The sequence below is a fragment of the Anolis carolinensis genome, unplaced genomic scaffold (genome assembly GCF_035594765.1).
Source record: "Anolis carolinensis isolate JA03-04 unplaced genomic scaffold, rAnoCar3.1.pri scaffold_9, whole genome shotgun sequence".
Taxonomy (NCBI): Eukaryota; Metazoa; Chordata; class Lepidosauria; order Squamata; family Dactyloidae; genus Anolis; species Anolis carolinensis.
Window position 1 is genome coordinate 30205910 of NW_026943820.1, and position 21754 is coordinate 30227663.

The window sequence follows — 21754 nt, forward strand, 5'->3', positions numbered from 1 at the left end:
GGAAAACCAGGACGTCTCAGGAAGACGCCCTGCTGCGCCCATTGCCACCCATCCTTACTTCCCCCTGACACCTTAAGGCATATCTGAAATCAGTGTACATGACAGGGACCCCTGATGACTGTCATTAATCCCTTTAGAAATCGGCCGGGCAAGGACTAATCTGATATTTCCTGCCCTGTCACTTCATTGTTTCAATAACTCCCGCCTTCTCCTTCCTGATTGGCTCGAGTGGGGACAAAAAGCAGCTCCCTATTGGGCCAACAGAGCAAGGCGGGAAACGAAAGCCCGCCTCGTTCAACCTTCTAGCCTATCCGCGATCAGATAGGCGGGGGAGCGGGGCGGGAAATTCAAAGGGCTGTCAGACCGAAACATTGTATAAATATGGCTTTATTTGAAACATATGATACGCTAGTAGACTGAATGATCGCTACTAGTGTCCTTTTCAGCTGAATCGCTCAATAAAGACTCCTTGGCGGATTTTCCTTCAACTTTGGCGGACCTTCTTCATTTCGGCTCCAGGTTGTATTGCGGCTCATATTCTCCTATTGGCTCCGCCAAGGTCCGTTCTCTCAGGACCGGATCGGCTCTCTCCTTAAGGGGCCCGATCCCCTAGAAACGCGGTCGACAACAAGCTGACGTCCAAAACACCTGGAGGACCAAAGTGTTGCCCTTGCCAAAAAACATAAATAAGTAGTAGTACGGTTGCCTGTATTACTTGGACGGAAGTGGGCTCCTACCGAGGGAGTAGAGGCTCTTCTCCTTGTCACACACAAACTTTGGCTCAGGCGTTGTCGGGGACATGCAGACCACGTTCTTTTACACTTCCTCCCCTTCTCCACAGCACCCAAGGCTCCATAAAGAGCACCCCCAGCCCACACCCACACATGGCCATTCTCTGGTCTGAGGGAGCATCTTTTCCTCACCAAACGTGGATGCGTCACATCAGGGCTGAGATTCACCAGGTGCCTCCAAGGTGGTGGGGAGGGGGCCGGGGATGAAGCAGACCAGAGAGATGGGAGAGATTGTTTTCAGCAGAGGTTGAGAAAGTCACTTCTTGGACAACATCCAACCCACACTGACTTTTCTGTTTACCTGATCCTTTATCTGAAAGATTCTTTCTTCTTTTCACAGCTGCAGACATCCGACTTGCTCATTATATCAGTGGTTGTGATGGGAAAAAAATCCAGTTGTCTTTAAATTTATCTTAGACATAATATAAACTCAGTAGCTGTTACCAAAACAAAAGCTGCATCTGAATCCACATTTCATTTCACGTGCATTTCAGACTTCATCCACCTAAAAATGGCCAACCGACTGCCATAGATTTATTCTCTATTATAGAATCATAGAATAGTAGAGTTGGAAGAGACCTCATGGGCCATCCAGTCCAACCCCCTGCTAAGAAGCAGGAAATCGCATTCAAAGCACCCCCGACAGATGGCCATCCAGCCTCTGCTTAAAAGCCTCCAAAGAAGGAGCCTCCACCACGGCCCGGGGCAGAGAGTTCCACTGCTGAACAGCCCTTCTCACAGTGAGGAAGTTCTTCCTGATGTTCAGGTGGAATCTCCTTTCCTGTAGTTTGAAGCCATTGTTCCATTGCGTCCTAGTCTGCAGGGCAGCAGAAAACAAGCTCCCTCCCTCCTCCCTAGGACTTCCCTTCACGTATTTGTACATGGCTATCATGTCTCCTCTCAGCCTTCTCTTCTGCAGGCTAAACATGCCCAGCTCTTTAAGCCGCTCCTCATAGGGCTTGTTCTCCAGACCCTTAATCATTTTAGCCGCCCTCCTCTGGACGCTCTCCAGCTTGTCAACATCTCCCTTCAACTGCGGTGCCCAGAATTGGACACAGTGTGATTCCAGGTGTGGTCTGACCAAGGCAGAATAGAGAATGGGGAGCAGGACTTCCCTGGATCTAGACGCTATTCCCCTATTGATGCAGGCCAGAATCCCATTGGCTTTTTTAGCTGCCGCATCACATTGCTGGCTCATGTTTAACTTGTTGTCCACGAGGACTCCAAGATCTTTTTCACATGTACTGCTGTCAAGCTAGGCATCGTCTCCCATTCTGTATCTTTGATTTCCATTTTTTCTGCCGAAGTGAAGTATCTTGCATTTGTCCCTCTTGACCTTCATTTTGTTAGTTTCGGCCCATCTCTCCGCTTCACCATCGAACCGCTTCACCTGGGTCATGGCTTGTAAGTTGAGAAGATTGGCTTTCTGGTTGTCTTAACAAGGATTCCTGTCACTGAAATAAGCTGTTAAAATTAGTAAAAGCTTGAAGCCAAGAAAGCATATGTGTGCTACAAATATATATCACTTCCACAATTGTAACTGTCAAAAGAACCAGGCAATGGATAACTTCCACTTATCCAACGTTCTGTATTATCCAACGCAGTCGCCCTGTTAGTAGTCGATGTTTTTGTAGTCAATGTTTTCAATATATTGCAAAGTTTTGGTGCTAAATTCGTAAGTACAATAATTCCTACATAACGTTACTGTGTATTGAACTGCTTTTTCTGTCAATTTGTTGTAAAACATGATGCTTTGGTGCTTAATTTGTGAAATCATAATGTGATTTAATGTTTAATAGTCTATTCCTTAATCCCTCCTTATTATCCAAGATATTCGTTTATCCAACATCCGTTTAGGATGGATAAGTGAGACTCTACTGTATGTAACCCTAATCCATTATACATATACCAGGATATCCAGAACCCACACCCAAGAGCCATGTAACCAAAAGAAATTCTGATGGAGAGCAGAATAGCATATAATGTTCCGAATCAACCTTGAATCGCTTTGTGAATTAGTTTCTGAAGAACCTATTTCCATTTGAACCAGCTCCAAAGAGCACCTCCCTCCTGCCTTCATTGTCTATCATGAAGTGCCTTTGCCATTTATTGTCCACTGCCACAAGCTCACACGCAAAAACACACACAGTGATTTTTTGGTGGTAGATTGCACATTGAGGTCATAAATGGCATTTGTCATGAACCTGCTTCTGTTCACCCATCAATCTCATAGAATCATAGAATCGTAGAGTCGGAAGAGACCTCTTGGGCCATCCAGTCCAACCCCATTCTGCCAAGAAGCAGGAAATCGCGTTCAAAGCACCCCCGGCAGATGGCCATCCAGCCTCTGCTTAAAAGCCTCCAAAGAAGGAGCCTCCACCACAGTCCCTTGGGGCAGAGAGTTCCACTGCTGAATAGCCCTTCTCACATTGAGGAAGTTCTTCCTGATGTTCAGGTGGAATCTCCTTCCTTTCCTGTCCTTTGAAGCCCTTGTTCCATTGCGTCCTAGTCTCCAAGACTTGCTCCCTCCTCCCTAGGACTTCCCTTCACATATTTGTACATGGCTCTCATCCTGTCTCCTCTCCGCCTTCCCTTCTGCAGGCTAAACATGCCCAGTTCTTTAAGCCTCTCCTCATAGGGCTTGTTCTCCAGACCTTTGATCCTTTTAGTCGCCCTCCTCTGGACGCATTCCAGCTTGTCAACATCTCCCTTCAACTGCGGTGCCCAGAATGGGACGCAGTGTGATTCCAGGTAAAGTGGTCTGGCCAAGGCAGAATAGAATAAGGGGGAGCAGGACTTCCTCATGAATCAAGCTTGGGGTGGGGGCACGCTCGAAAAAGGTTGCCTTGTTTCTCCCAAAAAGTAGCATTCCTCTGAAACTGCTTTCCCTAGAGGAGGCTTTAACCCTGCCACAGAGGTGAGCAAAGGCCATGAGCAGGAATAAAAACAACAACAATAATAATAATAAGCTGATAAGGAGAAGACCTGGCTCTGGCTCACGAATGGGACCCTGAAGAAGGAGACAGAAGGCCTGATCCTTGCAGCCCAGGAGCAAGCCATCAGAACAAAGGCAATTCAGGCCAAGATTGAAAAATCAGCTGATGACCCAAAATGCAGACTCTGCAAGGAAACCGACAAAACCATGGATCATATCCTCAGCTGCTGTAAGAAAATCGCACAGACAGACTACAAACAGAGGCACAACTATGTGACTCAAATGATTCACTGGAACTTATGCCTCAAGTACCACCGCCGGATGGAAAGCCTCACGACCCAACAGAGTCCAGTTATCTTGTAAGGTTTATTTTCAAGCAGCAGTTATCGGTTAGAAACCACCTCTGAAAAGCCTGCTATTCAAACACTATTTTCAGTATAAAGACCCCTATTCATCTACTCACATTTGCATGTTTTCGGAATGCTAGGGTTGCAGAAGCTGGGGCTAACAGCGGGAGCTCACCCTGCTCCCCGGATTCGAATAGGTACCTGCAGTACCTATTCATCTACCCACATTTGCATGTTTTCGGAATGCTAGGGTTGCAGAAGCTGAGGCTAACAGCGGGAGCTCACCCTGCTCCCTGGAGTCAAATAGGTACCTGCAGCACCTATTCATCTACTCACATTGGCATGTTTTCGGAATGCTGGGTTGGCACAAGCTGGAGCTAACAGTGGGAGCTCACCCCGCTCCCCGGATTCAAACCGCCGACCTTTCAGTCAGCCAGTTCAGAACATATTGGACAAGTTTGGGGGAAAGGGAGTTATAGGTCACCTGCATCCAGAGAAACAGTGACCCCCACCGACAATGAACAGGGACCAAACTTCACACAGAGAAGCCTCATGACCAACAGAACATACTGCAGGAGTTTGTGGGAATGGGCCTTGATTTTGGGAGTTGTAGTTCACCTGCATCTAAAGAGCACTGACCCCAGCCAATGACGGATATGGACCACACTTGGCACATAGACTCAACATAGCCTTCTATGGATACTGACGGATGTTTCGGGACAATTGCCCCGGGACTCTGGGAGTTGTAGTCGTTCACCCCATCCAGAGAGCACTGCAGCCGGGCGATGACCAGCCAAGGACAGTTCTGGACCCACAATGGCCACCTTTTCATACTGGCAGGGTTTGGGGAGGATGGAGCCACGATTCTGGGAATTGTAGTTCACACCCACTCCAAACAGAATACATAACATTGACAGACAAATAATACCATTCTCAAATGACCCGGGCACTGCCGGGTCCCCAAGCTAGTTAATCAATAAATAAAGGCCCTTGTTTTACAAGCGGCAGTGGTCCTTTCCCAAAGCTTTGAGACCCCCCCCCCCCCCCGGGCATGTGCAGTGGGTTTGCTCTCTCTCTCTCTCTCTCTCTCTCTCTCTCTCTCTCTGTTGGATATCTTGGATAATAAGGAGGGATTAAGGAAAAGCCTATTAAACATCAAATTAGGTTATGGTTTTACAAATTAAGCACCAAAACATCACGTGATACAACAAATTTGACAGAAAAAGCAGTTCAATACGCAGTAATGTTATGTTGTAATTACTGTATTTATGAATTTAGCACCTATATATATATATTGAAAACATGGACTACAAAAATGTGTTGGATAACCCAGAGGCTTGTATAAGTGAGACTCTACTATACAGTGGTTGGAAGAGTTCCCAAAGGCTATGTATGCAGTTCAGCTCTAGCCGTTGAGATGGAAGGAGAGGCAGGTCATGTATTACAACAACTACTATGATTATTATGATGATTTAGGTAGGAAGGCATGGCTATAATTAGGTCTATGGAGAAGTAAGGCTTTAGAGGCAAAGAATCCTACATTTGGGAGGGACCCCGGAGGCCATCGAGTGCAACCCCAGTCTGCCAGGCCGGAAGGACACCATCAAGGCCCTCCCGACAGGTGGACATCCAGCCTGTCATAGAATTTTAGAGTTGGAAGGGGCCCCAAAGCCCATCGAGTCCAACCCCAGTCTGCCTGACTGGAAGGACACCATCAAAGTCCTCCTGATAGAAGGCCATCCAAAAAGCACTCTCTCCTGACGTTTCGCCCACATTACTGACAGGCATCCTCAGAGGTCGTGAGGTCTGTTGGAAACCAGGCAAGAGGGGTTTATTATCTATCTGTGGGATGATGTCCAGGGTGGGAGGAAGAAAGAACTCGTGCATGTTGGAGGCAAGCGTGAAGCATTCTCTCCTGATGTTTCGGCCACAACCATGGAAGGCCTCCTCGGAGGTCCAATATTATTACGGTAGAGTCTCACTTAATCAAACATAAATGGCTGGCAGAATGTTGGATAAGCGAATATGTTGGATAATAAGGAGGGATTGAGGAAAAGCCTATTAAACATCAAATTACATTATGATTTTACAAATTAATCACCAAATCATCACGTTTTACAACAAATTTGACAGAAAAAGTAGTTCAATATGCAGTAATACTATGTAGTAATGACTATTTACGAATTTAGCACCAAAACATCACAATGTATTGAAAACATTGACTACAGAAGCATTGACTACTAAAAGGTCGACTGCATTGGATAATCCAGAATGTTGGATAAGCAAATGTTGGATAAGTGAGACTCTACTGTATTCTGCATCCAGGCTGGTTCATCCAATGCTCCGCTAGGGATGCACACACCCGCTGATTTTTTGCGAATTTTTAAATGATTTTTTGCGAATTCTTAAATGTATTTTTCAAAAAGTATTTTTTACGAGAAAACTACAAAGCCCATCTCCTTGAACTTTTAGCATGATCACCCCACGGGCTAGGGGACTACTCCGCCCTAGTTTCGGTGAGATTCGCGCACCCGTTGATTTTTTGCGAATTTTTAATGTATTTTTTAAAGGTTTTTCTTATCAGAAAACTACAAAGCCCATCTCCTTGAAATTTTGTTACGATCAGCCCACGGTCCAGGGCACTACTCCGCCCAAGTTTCAGAGAGTTTCGAACATCAGCTGAGTTTTTGTGAATTTTTAAATGTATTTTTTGAAAAGTATTTTTTACGAGAAAACTACAAAGCCCATCTCCTTGAAATTTGGGCACGATCAGCCCATGGTCCAGGGCACTACTCCGCCCAAGTTTCGGAGAAATTGGCACACCGGCTGAGTTTTTGTGAATTTTTAAATGTATTTTTTTAAAAGTATTTTTTACGAGAAAACTACAAAGCCCATCTCCTTGATATTTTGGCACGATCAGCCCACGGTCCAGGGCACTACTCCTCCCCAGTTTCAGCTTTGTAGTAAAAATACTTTTCAAATAATGCTCCGAGAGCACCAAGAGCAGGGTCAAGTGAGGACGGAAGGCCGGCCTCTGCGGACAAAGAACCCACCAACCATAATAACAATCTAGATCTATAATCTTCTATCTTCTATATCTTTCTATATCTAGATCTATGTGTCTTATCTATATCTATCTATCTATCTATATCTATCTATCTTCTATAACTATATATCTATATCTATATCTTCTATATCTATATATCTAGATTTAGATCTATATATCTTATCTATCTATCTATATCATCTATATCATCTATATCTATATATCTATATCTTCTATCTTCTATATCTATCTATCTATATCTATATATCTTCTATCTTCTATATCTATATATATCTATATCTTCTATATCTATATCTAGATCTATATATCTACATATATTATCATATTATTACTATTATATTATTATTATTATATTATTCATTATTCGTGACTACATTGAAACTACAATAGAAAGAAATCAGCGTGGAAACTGCAAGGGTAGTCAATGGTTTTTGAGCCGCTGTGTGTGTGTTTGTCTCCATCCAGTGGTGAAAGGCGCGCATTGCAGGCGGAGAGAGAGTGAATGGCCAGGAGGCAGCTGTGTGTGTTTGTCTCCATCCAGTGGTGAAAGGCGCGCATTGCAGGCGGAGAGAGAATGAATGGGGAAGAAGCCGCTGTGTGTGTTTGTCTCCATCCAGTGGTGAATGGCGCGCATTGCAGGCAGAGAGAGAGTGAATGGGGAAGAAGCCGCTGTGTGTGTTTGTCTCCATCCAGTGGTGAAAGGCGCGCATTGCAGGCGGAGAGAATGTGAATGGGAAGAACCCGCTGTGTGTGTTTGTCTCCATCCAGTGGTGAAAGGCGCGCATTGCAGGCGGACTGGAAAATTCCCCGCATTGCGCTCAATGGAGAGGGAGGAGGAGGAGGAGGAGGAGGAGGAGGAGGAGGAAGGCCTCTCCATGGAATATTCTTCAAATACCCTATATACTCGAATATAAGCCGACCCAAATATGAACCGAGGCACCTAATTTTACCACAAAAAAACTGGGAAATCATTGACTCCAGTATAAGCAGAGGGTGGGTAATATCAGAAATAAAAATAGATAGCAATAAAATTACATTACCGTATACACTCGAGTATAAGCCGACCCGAATATAAGCCGAGGCACTTAATTTCACCACAAATAACTGGGAAATCATTAACTCCAGTATAAGCTGAGAGTGGGAAATTTCAGAAATAAAAATAGATACCAATAAAATTACATTGTGGGCGAAACGTCAGGAGAGAATGCTTCTGGAAACCAATTATTATTTCTAACATTGTACTATATTAATCATATACCACAATATCTATAATACACCACTAGTATATTATATTATTAGTATTATGTAACATACGAGTGCTAAATCATAAGTTGCATAAGAGATGTGGGCGAAACGTCAGGAGAGAATGCTTCTGGAAAACACATTATTATTTCTTAGATTGTACTATATTAATAATATACCACAATATCTATAATACACCACTAGTATGTTATATTATTAGTATTATGTCACATACTAGTGCTAAATCATAAGTTGCATAAGAGATGTGGGCGAAACGTCAGGAGAGAATGCTTCTGGAAAACCCATTATTATTTCTTACATTGTACTATATTAATCATATACCACAATGTCTATAATACACCCCTAGTATATTATATTATTAGTATTACATAATATAACTAGTGCTAAATGATAAGTTGCATAAGAGATGTGGGCGAAATGTCAGGAGAGAATGCTTCTGGAAAACCAATTATTATTTCTTACATTGTACTATATTAATCATATACCACAATATCTATAATACACCACTAGCATGTTATATTATTCGTATTCTGTCACATACCAGTGCTAAATGATAAGTTGCATAAGAGATGTGGGCGAAATGTCAGGAGAGAATGCTTCTGGAAAACCCATTATTATTTCTTAGATTGTACTATGTTAATCATATACCACAATGTCTATAATACACCACTAGCATGTTATATTATTCGTATTATGTCACATACCAGTGCTAAATGATAAGTTGCATAAGAGATGTGGGCGAAATGTCAGGAGAGAATGCTTCTGGAAAACCCATTATTATTTCTTAGATTGTACTATATTAATCATATACCACAATATCTATAATGCACCACTAGCATGTTATATTATTCGTATTCTGTCACATACCAGTGCTAAATGATAAGTTGCATAAGAGATGTGGGCGAAATGTCAGGAGAGAATGCTTCTGGAAAACTAATTATTATTTCTTAGATTGTACTATATTAATCATATACCACAATATGTATAATACACCACTAGCATGTTATATTATTCGTATTCTGTCACATACCAGTGCTAAATGATAAGTTGCATAAGAGATGTGGGCGAAATGTCAGGAGAGAATGCTTCTGGAAAACTAATTATTATTTCTTAGATTGTACTATATTAATCATATACCACAATATGTATAATACACCACTAGCATGTTATATTATTCGTATTCTGTCACATACCAGTGCTAAATGATAAGTTGCATAAGAGATGTGGGCGAAATGTCAGGAGAGAATGCTTCTGGAAACCCATTATTATTTCTTAGATTGTACTATATTAATCATATACCACAATATCTATAATACACCACTAGCATGTTATATTATTCGTATTATGTCACATACCAGTGCTAAATGATAAGTTGCATAAGAGATGTGGGCGAAATGTCAGGAGAGAATGCTTCTGGAAACCCATTATTATTTCTTAGATTGTACTATATTAATCATATACCACAATATCTATAATACACCACTAGCATGTTATATTATTCGTATTCTGTCACATACCAGTGCTAAATGATAAGTTGCATAAGAGATGTGGGCGAAATGTCAGGAGAGAATGCTTCTGGAAACCCATTATTATTTCTTAGATTGTACTATGTTAATCATATACCACAATGTCTATAATACACCACTAGCATGTTATATTATTCGTATTCTGTCACATACCAGTGCTAAATGATAAGTTGCATAAGAGATGTGGGCGAAATGTCAGGAGAGAATGCTTCTTGAAAACCCATTATTATTTCTTAGATTGTACTATATTAATCATATACCACAATATGAATAATACACCACTAGCATGTTATATTATTCGTATTATGTCACATACCAGTGCTAAATGATAAGTTGCGTAAGAGATGTGGGCGAAATGTCAGGAGAGAATGCTTCTGGAAAACCCATTATTATTGCTTAGATTGTACTATATTAATCATATACCACAATATCTATAATGCACCACTAGCATGTTATATTATTCGTATTATGTCACATACCAGTGCTAAATGATAAGTTGCGTAAGAGATGTGGGCGAAACGTCAGGAGAGAATGCTTCTGGAAAACCAATAGTTATTTCTTAGATTGTACTATATTAATCATATACCACAATGTCTATAATACACCCCTAGCATGTTATATTATTCGTATTATGTCACATACCAGTGCTAAATGATAAGTTGCGTAAGAGATGTGGGTGAAACGTCAGGAGAGAATGCTTCTGGAAAACCAATAGTTATTTCTTAGATTGTACTATATTAATCATATACCACAATGTCTATAATGCACCACTAGCATGTTATATTATTCGTATTATGTCACATACCAGTGCTAAATGATAAGTTACATAAGAGATGTGGGCGAAATGTCAGGAGAGAATGCTTCTGGAAAACCCATTATTATTTCTTAGATTGTACTATGTTAATCATATACCACAATGTCTATAATACACCACTAGCATGTTATATTATTCGTATTCTGTCACATACCAGTGCTAAGTGATAAGTTGCATAAGAGATGTGGGCGAAATGTCAGGAGAGAATGCTTCTGGAAACCCATTATTATTTCTTAGATTGTACTATGTTAATCATATACCACAATATCTATAATACACCACTAGCATGTTATATTATTCGTATTCTGTCACATACCAGTGCTAAATGATAAGTTGCATAAGAGATGTGGGCGAAATGTCAGGAGAGAATGCTTCTGGAAACCCATTATTATTTCTTAGATTGTACTATGTTAATCATATACCACAATATCTATAATGCACCACTAGCATGTTATATTATTCGTATTATGTCACATACCAGTGCTAAATGATAAGTTGCGTAAGAGATGTGGGCGAAATGTCAGGAGAGAATGCTTCTGGAAAACCCATTATTATTTCTTAGATTGTACTATATTAATCATATACCACAATATCTATAATGCACCACTAGCATGTTATATTATTCGTATTCTGTCACATACCAGTGCTAAATGATAAGTTGCGTAAGAGATTTGGGCGAAATGTCAGGAGAGAATGCTTCTGGAAAACCAATAGTTATTTCTTTCCCGCCCAATTTGACCTGTCTCAGCCTGTGACTTGCGGGAGAACTGTCCAATCGGGCGGCGCCACATGGCGAAGGGGTGGGACCAAGGCCAAAAAGGCGGCCGGATTGGGAGGCTAACATATATTTTAAATCACAACGGAGTGCGCATGCGTCAAGCAGCGCCCTGTTTTCGCGCCCAAATTGGCGAGCAGGAGAATCGTCCAATCGGGCGGCGACACATGACGAAGGGGTGGGACCAAGGCCAAAAAGGCGGCCGGATTGGGAGGCTAACATATATTTTAAATCACAACGGAGTGCGCATGCATCAAGCAGCGCCCTGTTTTCGCGCCCAAATTGGCGAGCAGGAGAATCGTCCAATCGGGCGGCGACACATGGCGAAGGGGTGGGACCAAGGCTAAAAAAAAACCGGCCGTTTTGGAGGCGGGGCTTCTTCTTGGCTGTAAATTGTAAAATTTGCCTCAGACAATCTCGGGACGCCGAGAGAGAAGGCAGCTTGGCTTGGGAGCCATTCTGAAGGCCTGGGTCGGAAGAAAGAAAGAAAGAAAGAAAGAAAGAAAGAAAGAAAGAAAGAAAGGGCAGCCGCGGCTAGAAGGCCCGAAGAGACAGGCTCCGTTTCTGAAGCAGGTGAATAAGGGCCCCTTTTTACAGGCTCACCTGGTTCATTTGACTTCCTTTGAAATTAATCTGGAGTTTAAAGAGACGCCTTTCCTTTTGGGAATCACTTTTACCTCAGGAAAGGCTTCTCTTCCAATCCCACTTCATTTTATGTCGCTTTCCTTGTTATTTTGGGGATTCTTTACCTCAGGAATCTCCTCAAAATTGAAATACAAAGAGGAAAATGCCTATTTTATATATTAGTCTTATCTTAATTTTATCAAAAATGGCATCAAATAGCACAAGATAAGGGTGGATAAAGGCTTTGTGAAACAGAAAGAAGAAAACTATTTCATTTATTAATATTTCATTATTTTTTGCCTCAAATCGTCTCATGTCACAAAGCCTTGAAATAGAAAATACAGTAGAGTCTCATTTATTCAAGCTAAAGCTTGGATAAGGGAATATCTTGGATAATAAGGAGGGATTAAGGAAAAGCCTATTAAATATCAAATTAGGTTATGATTTTACCAATTAAGCACTAAAACATCATGTTTTACAACAAATTTGACAGAAAAAGTAGTTCAATATGCAGTAATGTTATGTTGTAATTACTGTATTTACGAATTTAGCACCAAAATATCACGATATATTGAAAACAAAAATGGGTTGGATAATCCAGAAACTTGGATAAGCGAGACTCTACTGTACAGTTAAATATTCAGGGGAAAAAATGTTCACTGAAATATTTACAAAATCATAAAAATATTAATATTAAAATAAAAAAATATTTGCAGAAATATTTGCCAAAAATAATCAAAGTATTTGGGGAAAAATATTCACAAAAATATTCATAAAAATATTCACAAATACATTCAGAAAAGATCAATCATGAAAACATTCACAAACATTGAAATAAAATATTCACAAAATATTCACCCAAAAAATCATACAAATATTTGTGGAAATATTTGCCAAAAATAAGGAAAATATTTGGAAAAAATATTTACAAATACAGTAGTCTCACTTATCCAACACTTGCTTATCCAACGTTCTGGATTATCCAACGCATTTTTGTAGTCAATGTTTTCAATGCATTGTGATTTTTTGGTGCTAAATTCTTAAATACAGTAATTATAATTACTACATAGTATTACTGCCTATTGAACTACTTTTTCTGTCAAATTTGTTGTATAACATGTTTTGGTGCTTAATTTGTAAAATCATAACCTAATTTAATGTTTAATAGGCTTTTCCTTAATCTCTTCTTATTATTCCCTCAGGAATGGCAAAGCCTTGTGAAACGGATGGAAGAAATAAAGGCAAAATTTTTGAAAATTTCCACAGCTTTTTCTAAAGGGACCAGGTGAATATTGTTCTTTTTTATTTATTATAATCTGATTTATTTCTTATCCAGATAATTTCTTTTCACTTCTATTTTATGTATTACTATTTTAATATATTTTATTATATCCAACCAAAAATAATAATAATTACAAGATTTTTCCAGAGAAGAAGAAAAAGGCTAAAATTTTGCGTTGTGAGTTTTCTAGGCTGTATGGCTATGCCCCAGAAGCATTCTCTCCTGACGTTTCGCCCACATCTATGGCAGGAAACCATAGATTGCTGGAAACTATAAGGGAGTGGTGAGGCTTTTAGATATAACTGGCCTCGTTTCCAACAGACCTCACAACCTCTGAGGATGCCTGCCAGAGATGTGGGTGAAACGTCAGGAGCGAATGCTTCTGGAAACCCATTATTATTTCTTACATTGTACTATATTAATATATAATATATATTATATCAAAAAATAAATAAATTACAAGGTCTTTTCCAGAGAAGAAAAAAAAGGCTTAATTTTTGGGTTGTTGTGAGTTTTCCGGGCTGTTCCAGAAGCATTCTCTCCTGACGTTTTGCCCACATCTATGGCTGGAAACTAAGGGAGTGGTGAGGCTTTTATATGTCTGCGAAATGTCCAGGGTGGGAGAAAGAACCCTTGTCTGTTGCAGGCTAATGTGAATGCTGTTATTGGCCACCTTGATTAGCATTGAATGGCCTGCAGTTTCAAGGCCTGGCTGCTTCCTGCCTGGGGGAATCCTGAGTTTGGAGGTGTTAGCTGGCCCTGCTTTTTGAGGTGGCAGCCCAGAAACTCACAACAACCCATGATAGCCTTTGACAACACATGGCAACATTTTTGAAAATTCAGACAGCTTTCTAGAGGAAAGGAGTAGAATAATAATTGCATTTTTTTACCAATCTGATTTATTTCCAGCCTTAAGACCCATAAAATGCTATGCTGAAAATTTTATATATATATATGTGTGTGTGTGTGTGTGTATGTATTTGTATATAATGGACAATGTAATTTATAATAATATGATTTAATGTATATACATATAATATTGATAATAATATTGTAATGTAATAAAATATAATAATAACACAATATAATGATATTGATTATATATTATATATAATTTTATATGTACATAGAAAGTATTAGCATTCACAATAATAGCATTATATGTAACTATATTGTACTACACCATCATACTGTAATGTTATTAGAAATATTACAGGTAATACATAACATAATTAATATTATATTGTATTATATTGTATGTATATTCAATATATTATATTGAATATAATATTATATTAATAATAATATTATATTAATAATATACTATATTAATAATAATATTATATTAATAATAATATTATATTAATATTAATATAATATATTAATATTAATATAATATTATCATATAATATAATAATAATATAATATATTGTATGTATATTCAATATATTATTATATATCATTGTCTATTGTATATTATATACGATATACTATATATACATAATACATATTATATTATATTATTAGCATAGCATGTTACAGGTACAGGAGGCAAGATGGGAACTGCCTTCCTGGCCTTGCAAAATAGATAGAAGACAATGCCTGTTTTTTTTTCTGAATGCTTTCTTCCCACTCACTCTTCTCCCAGCGCTGAATTCAGTCAACGGGAAGAAAGAAACAAAAGGTCGAGAGACAGAGGACAGAAGATGCTTGAAGACACCCTCACAAGGACACCGCCTGCCTCCCAAAAAAGGTCGTTTTCAGGGTAATTGGTGTAATGGTAGGCATTTAATGTCTATCTTAGCATTAAAAAAAGGGTTACCTTTGCACACGGTTCCCCTCGCGTGTGGCATCGAAGAAGTCCCACTCGGGAACGGACGGGTCCTCCCTTTGTTCTAGGCAGATGATGGGTCTTCCTATACGGGCCGTAGGGGTCACAGCTTGGGGGTCAGCGGGGGGCCCCGCCCTGGCATCGTGGGGGGCAGCACACATTACGGGCATTTTAAGATGTCCTTGCAACTTAGAAATAAAAATATCAATACTAACATCTTACTAACACCATTCTAAATAGGGTACCCTGCCCTTTTAAATAGGACTGTGTTCTGCCTGATGGCAAGAACCAAGCTGGGAAGGGAGGGGGCCTCCTGGCCCCCCATAAAAGGGCCCCCATGGAAGGACATTGCAAAAGGCCCCTAAGGTGTCCTGAGAGCAGCCTCTTGGTCCTCAGTGTTCCCCACGGTGCCAGGGCTGGGCCCCTCGCTCTCCCCCAACCCATGGACCCTGCCGCTTGTATATCATCCGTCCAGGGCCAACGGACGCCCCCTCCCTCCCCGGGCGGAGCTTCGAGGCCACACTCAAGGGGAGACCAGAGCCGTGTGCCTCATGCCAACGCCTAGCACGTGGCGAACCTTTTTTTTTACTGCAAACATAGGCATCATGATTGTGATTTTTGTTAATTCCTTTTAAATTTAATTGTTTGTATTCGATAGCATGGTAGGCTGGTTTTATATCAGTGAGCCGCCCCGAGTCCCTCTGGGGAGACGGTGGCAGGGTACAAAAATAAAATTATTATTATTATTATTGATTCGAGGCACCTGGAAAAAGAAATACCAGGAAGCAGATAAAATTATTATTATTATTACTGATTCGAGGCACCTGGAAAAAGAAATACCAGGAAGCAGATATTATTATTATTATTATTATTATTATTATTGATTCCAGGAAAAAGAAATACCAGGAAGCAGATAAAATTATTATTATTGTTATTGTTGTTGTTATTATGTAGGACCCCCTTTTATTTATGTAAGGCCACACACCCAGGGGACCACTATTCCTAATTAAAGCCTGGTTAAAGGGGATCCTCTATTCTTAAAGTTAGGCGTATAGAGATCTCCTATCCAGAAACTAACGCGGCCTGCCCTATAGAGATCTGTTAAACCAAGGTGGCCTGCCCTATAGAGATCTCCTATTTCACGTAATACCAGGCAATATGGAGATCCCTGGTTTTTTTAACCGTTAAATCCCTTATGTGGGGATATCCCTGGTTTTTTTTAACCGTTAAATCCCTTACGTGGGGATATCCCTGGTTATTTTAACCATTAAATCCCTTACGTGGGGAGATCCCTGGTTATTTTAACCTTTAAGTCCCTAACGTGGGGAAATCCCTGGTTTTTTTAATCTTTAAGGCCAGATGTGGGGATTTCCTTGCTTCTTTTAACCCGTAAGGCCAGCCATGGGGAGATATCTTAGGCTGTTTTCACGAAAAGTCAGGTATAGACGCACTGTTTTCTCTCCCGTTCCATGTGCCTGGACTCCCGGAGGGCTCCTGCCGGACACCGTCTCCCATCGGCCGAGAGGGATCCTTCTTGTCTGGGAAGGATCTGCAACACAGGTAAAAAGAAGATTCCGGGAAGGAGATTCTACAGCGGAGCCCTTAAGCCAGGTGAGACACTCCTTCCAGCCTCCACGGCTGCCTTGCCACACACACACACACACATGACACACACAACACACATACACATGTACAGCTGGGGTCCACGGGGACTCTTCCCCAATAGATTGGGGACTCCCACTCCGGCGATTGGCCATTGTAAATGCCTTGAAGCAGTTTGGGGCTTCCGGCCAAGCGCTTGCAAAGAGAATCCATTCAAGGTTGGACCCCCTTTTAAAGGGCCTGGCACGTGGTATTTATTCCTGGCACGTGGAAAACTCCATTTGTAAGGCAAACCCTCGTTAAAGGAGGTTTGCAATTAATTTAAAACCAGGCTTCTGAGGGACCCGCTGCGTTTAAAGCCAAACCTAGCAGGTGGGAACCCCTTTGGTTAACGTAAGGCGAGGGACCCTCCATATTTAATAAGATGCCTGGCAGAATCTTAACCTAAATGCAGGCCTATGGGCTACAGCCTATTCTGCATAGCCAGGCATGGGGGGACCCCAGATTATTAACTTGAGGCCTGGGAAAAGGAGATTTTTGTATTTATTACAATATTTATATCCCGCCCTCTCTCCCCTTAAAAGGGGACTCAGAGCAGCTTACGTTATATTTACATATTTATTTATTACAATATTTATATCCTGACCTCTCCCCTTAAAAGGGGACTCAGAGTGGCTTACAAGTTATATTTACATATTTATTTATTACAATATTTATATCCCGCCCTCTCTCCCCTTAAAAGGGAACTCAGAGCGGCTTAACAATAAGACGCATATATAAAAAACCATATAGTGCAATATAAATCATCATTAACTTACATCAGTATTCATAAAACACATTATAAAATACAGATAGGTGTGTTCAGTTCAAATCCATTCAAGGTATACGTGGACCCCCTTTTAATGCCAACCTTTCCACGTGGAAAACTCCTTTTGTAAGGCAAACCCTCGTTAAAGGAGGTTTGCAATTAATTTTAAACCAGGCTTCTGAGGGGACCCGCTGCGTTTAAAGCCAAACCTAGCAGGTGGGAAACCCAGTTGGTTAACGCAAGGTGAGGGACCCTCTATTTTTAATAGGATGCCTGGGAGAATCTTAACCTAAATGCAGGCCTATGGGCTACAGCCTATTCTGCATAGCCAGGCATGGGGGGACCCCATAAGATGAATTTGAAGCCTGGTAAAAGGAGATTTTTGTATTTATTAACTTATTACATTTATATCCCGCTGTCTCCCCTTAAAGGGGACTCAGAGCGGCTTACGAGTTATATTTACATATTTATTTATTTATTACAATATTTATATCCCGCTGTCTCCCCTTAAAGGGGACTCAGAGCTGCTTACGAGTTATATTTACATATTTATTTATTTATTACAATATTTATATCCTGCTGTCTCTCCCCTTAAAGGGGACTCAGAGCGGCTTACAAGTTATATTTACATATTTATTTATTTATTACAATATTAATATCCCGTTGTCTCTCCCCTTAAAAGGACTCAGGGCAGCTTAACAATAAAACGCATATATAAAAACCATACAGTGCAATATAAATCATCATTAACTTACATCAGTATTCATAAAACACATCATAAAATACAGATAGGTGTATTACATACACTGTATCATTAGCATCGCACAATATTAGCATTATATACTACATTGCATTATACCACTATACAGAAACATTATTAGCAATATTACATTTAATATATAATATGTAATTCATATTATATTGTATCATTGTTAGTATTATATTGCATTATTTATTTATTTATTTGCTAGATATATATGCTGCCCTTCTCACCCCCAAGGTGAACGGCTTACAAATTAAATTTACATACAATATTATATTATTACCATAGTACAATACTGGCAGTAAATTACTATATTGTACTATATGAATATATGGTAATATTATTAGTAGTATTACATGCAAAATGTAATACATAATTAATATTATTATATTAGTATATCGTTTTACAATATAATATGAACATTATATGTATATGCAATATGTTATAATTATATATTAAATTTTATATATATACACACACACACACACACACATACATACATATATATACACACAGTAGAGTCATCCAACATAAATGGGCCAGCGAATATTTATTTATTTATTTACAGCATTTTACCGGGCTGGCCTCGAACTCATGACCTCCTGGTCAGAGTGATTTGTTGATATTTATTATTCATTTACAGCATTTATATTCTGCCCTTCTCACCCCGAAGGGGACTCAGGGCAGATCACATGACACATATAGGCAAACATTCAATGCCTTTTAACATAGAACAAAGACAAACAAACAGGCTCCGAGCGGGCCTCGAACTCGTGACCTCCTGGTCAGAGTGATTCATTGCAGTTAATTGCAGCTGGCTTGCTTTCCAGCCTGCGCTGTTGGATAATAAGGAGGCATTATGGAAAAGCCTATTAAACATCAAATTAATTGATGATTTTACAAATTAAGCACCAAAACATCATTTGACAGAAAAAGTAGTTCAATATGCAGTAATGCTATGTAGTAATTACTGTATTTACGGATTTAGCACCAAAATATCACGACGCATTGAAAACATGGACTACAAAAATGCGTTGAATAATCCAGAATGTTGGATAAGAGAGTGTTGGATGAGACTACTGTATATACAATATAAATTAGAATAGCATGTTATTGGGGGAGGAGCATCTTGGTTATTAGATGTTTTTATTAGTTATTGATATTAGTATAGATATGACATTGAGTATATATTATCCTAGCACAATGTTAATATTAGTTATTCATATTAGTCTCAATATGACATTAATAGAGTACATTATTATCCTAGCACAATGTTATTAGATGTTAATATTAGTTATTGATATTAGTCCATATGACATTAATAGAGTATATTATTATTCTAGCACAATGTTATTACATAGGACCATGTTGTTGCTAGGGGGAGGGCCCCTCCACTGATTGTATTATTAGTATTATGTTGTTGCTAGGGGGAGGGCCCCCCAACTGAGATCCCCTGTCATTAATGTGTCAGACCAGGCATTTCACTCCTACCTTTACGTCAGAAAGCAGGCTCCCTGTGCGCTAGGCCTTCCTTTGAGGAACACATTCACGGCTCCGCTTGAGTGTGGCATTGAGGCCCCACTCAGGGACGGGCGGGTCCTCCCTTTGCCCTGGGCAGATCGTGGGGGGTGGGCGGATCTCCCTAGACGGGCAGGGGGTCGCGGCTGGCGGGACAGCGGGATATAAAAATATAAATATATATATAAAAACCCTTGCACCCAAGGAAACAACTCTGGGGACCCAAGCGGCTGCTCCCAGCTCACGTCACGGGCATTTTAAACATCTCGTAGCAGCTCAGATTAATACCTGAACTAACCTTAACCTGCTAACCCTACTAACACATTTCTAACTAGAGCAGGAATTTTAAATAGGGCTGTTTTTGCCTGTTGGCAAGAACCATGCTGGGAGGGGGCCTCCGGGCCTCGGGTGAGAAGAACCCTAACCCTGTCCCTGCCCTGCGCTGGGAGCGCCCCCCCTCGGGACCCCAGTGTTTGGTCCCCGCTCTCCCCCAATCCGACGGCCTAGAAAGCCCCTCCGCCATCCGCCCAGGGCCAACGGACAGCCCTCCCTCCCCGGCAGCCGCGTTCCTCATGCAACAGGGAGCCTGGTTCTGGATGCAAACGTGGGACCCCCTTAGGACCCCCTTTTCTCTGTGCAGGGACCCCCGCTCCCTATAAATAAATGCCTGGTGGAAGGGGATCCTAGTAGAAAAAGCCACAGTTCCTAAGAGCCCCCAAAAGCGAGATGCTCCCTTGGTTCAGCCCTTCTGACACTTGTTTTCTCCCTTGTTCTATGTCTCCGGAATCGCCGAGGGAGGGGCTCCTCCTGGACAAGAGCCAAGGACGGACAGATGGACGGACGGACGGAAGGAGATCCCAGAGAGCAGGACGCCTTGCCGTTCTGGCTGCTGAGCTCGACCCCTTTCCAACAATGTCAGCGTTCAAGAATAAAACTCTTCCCAAAAAAAGGTGTTTTCTGGTTATTATTCAAACGTTTAATTTTTGACAGCCTTAAACATCTAGATTACAATACAGTTTGTGCTGCTGCCTTTTATAAACCTTGTTTTCTACAAATAAAGTCAAGAGAAACACTAAGTTTTGCACTGTGCTCAGACTCATTGTTCTGATATTCTGTTATATGGTTTTATCATTTATATCGTTTTTAATGTATGACTTTATTACATGTGACATGGGAGCAGGGTATAAAAATAAAGTATTATTATTAATAAACACCACAATTTTCTTGCACCCCAAGTACATCTGGCCATTGCCAAAGAGTATTTAACTGCCTACATGGCACTAAAGTGTATTTATATGTTGATTGTTTCTATTGATTTTATGTAATGTTTGCTTTATTTGCATTGAATTTTTGTCTGGATGTATCTTGTATGCCGCTCATCTCCATAAATGAGTGGGATAGAAATGAGGTTAATAATTTTACGAATGTTTTAATGTAACTTGAATTTTAAATTGAGTTGAAATGTGATTGTAATTGTTTATAAGTGTTATCTATTTATAAGCCACCCTGAGTCTCCTCTTATTGGGTGAGAAGGTCTGGGAAGAAATACTGTCATAAATAAAATATTCTGTGTCCAGGTTGCTTCATGGGTTGACTTCTCTGGCAGGATTAATCTGCAGGGCCATTCCTGTGGGAAAGTTTACACGGACTAACAAGCATGGAGCAGGGAAGGCACTGCAGACACTCCTGCGCATGCGTGGCCTGCTCCCTAGTAGAAACTTGGCCCCGCTTACTACAGCCATCCTTTTCCCTTATGCGCCTGCGTGGCCTGTTCCGTATTTGAAGGAATTTGGCCCCGCCCACTACAG

The 21754-nt window shown here is 40.5% G+C and overlaps 1 long non-coding RNA gene across 1 annotated transcript; it reads left to right on the forward strand.

Moving 5' to 3' along the window:
- Nucleotides 1–11751: 11751 nt before the first annotated feature.
- On the forward strand, nucleotides 11752–21522 carry LOC134293576 (uncharacterized). The gene is made up of 3 exons (XR_010000529.1): nucleotides 11752–12091; nucleotides 13345–13427; nucleotides 15073–21522. It is a non-coding gene; the product is annotated as an uncharacterized LOC134293576 (long non-coding RNA).
- Nucleotides 21523–21754: the final 232 nt, after the last annotated feature.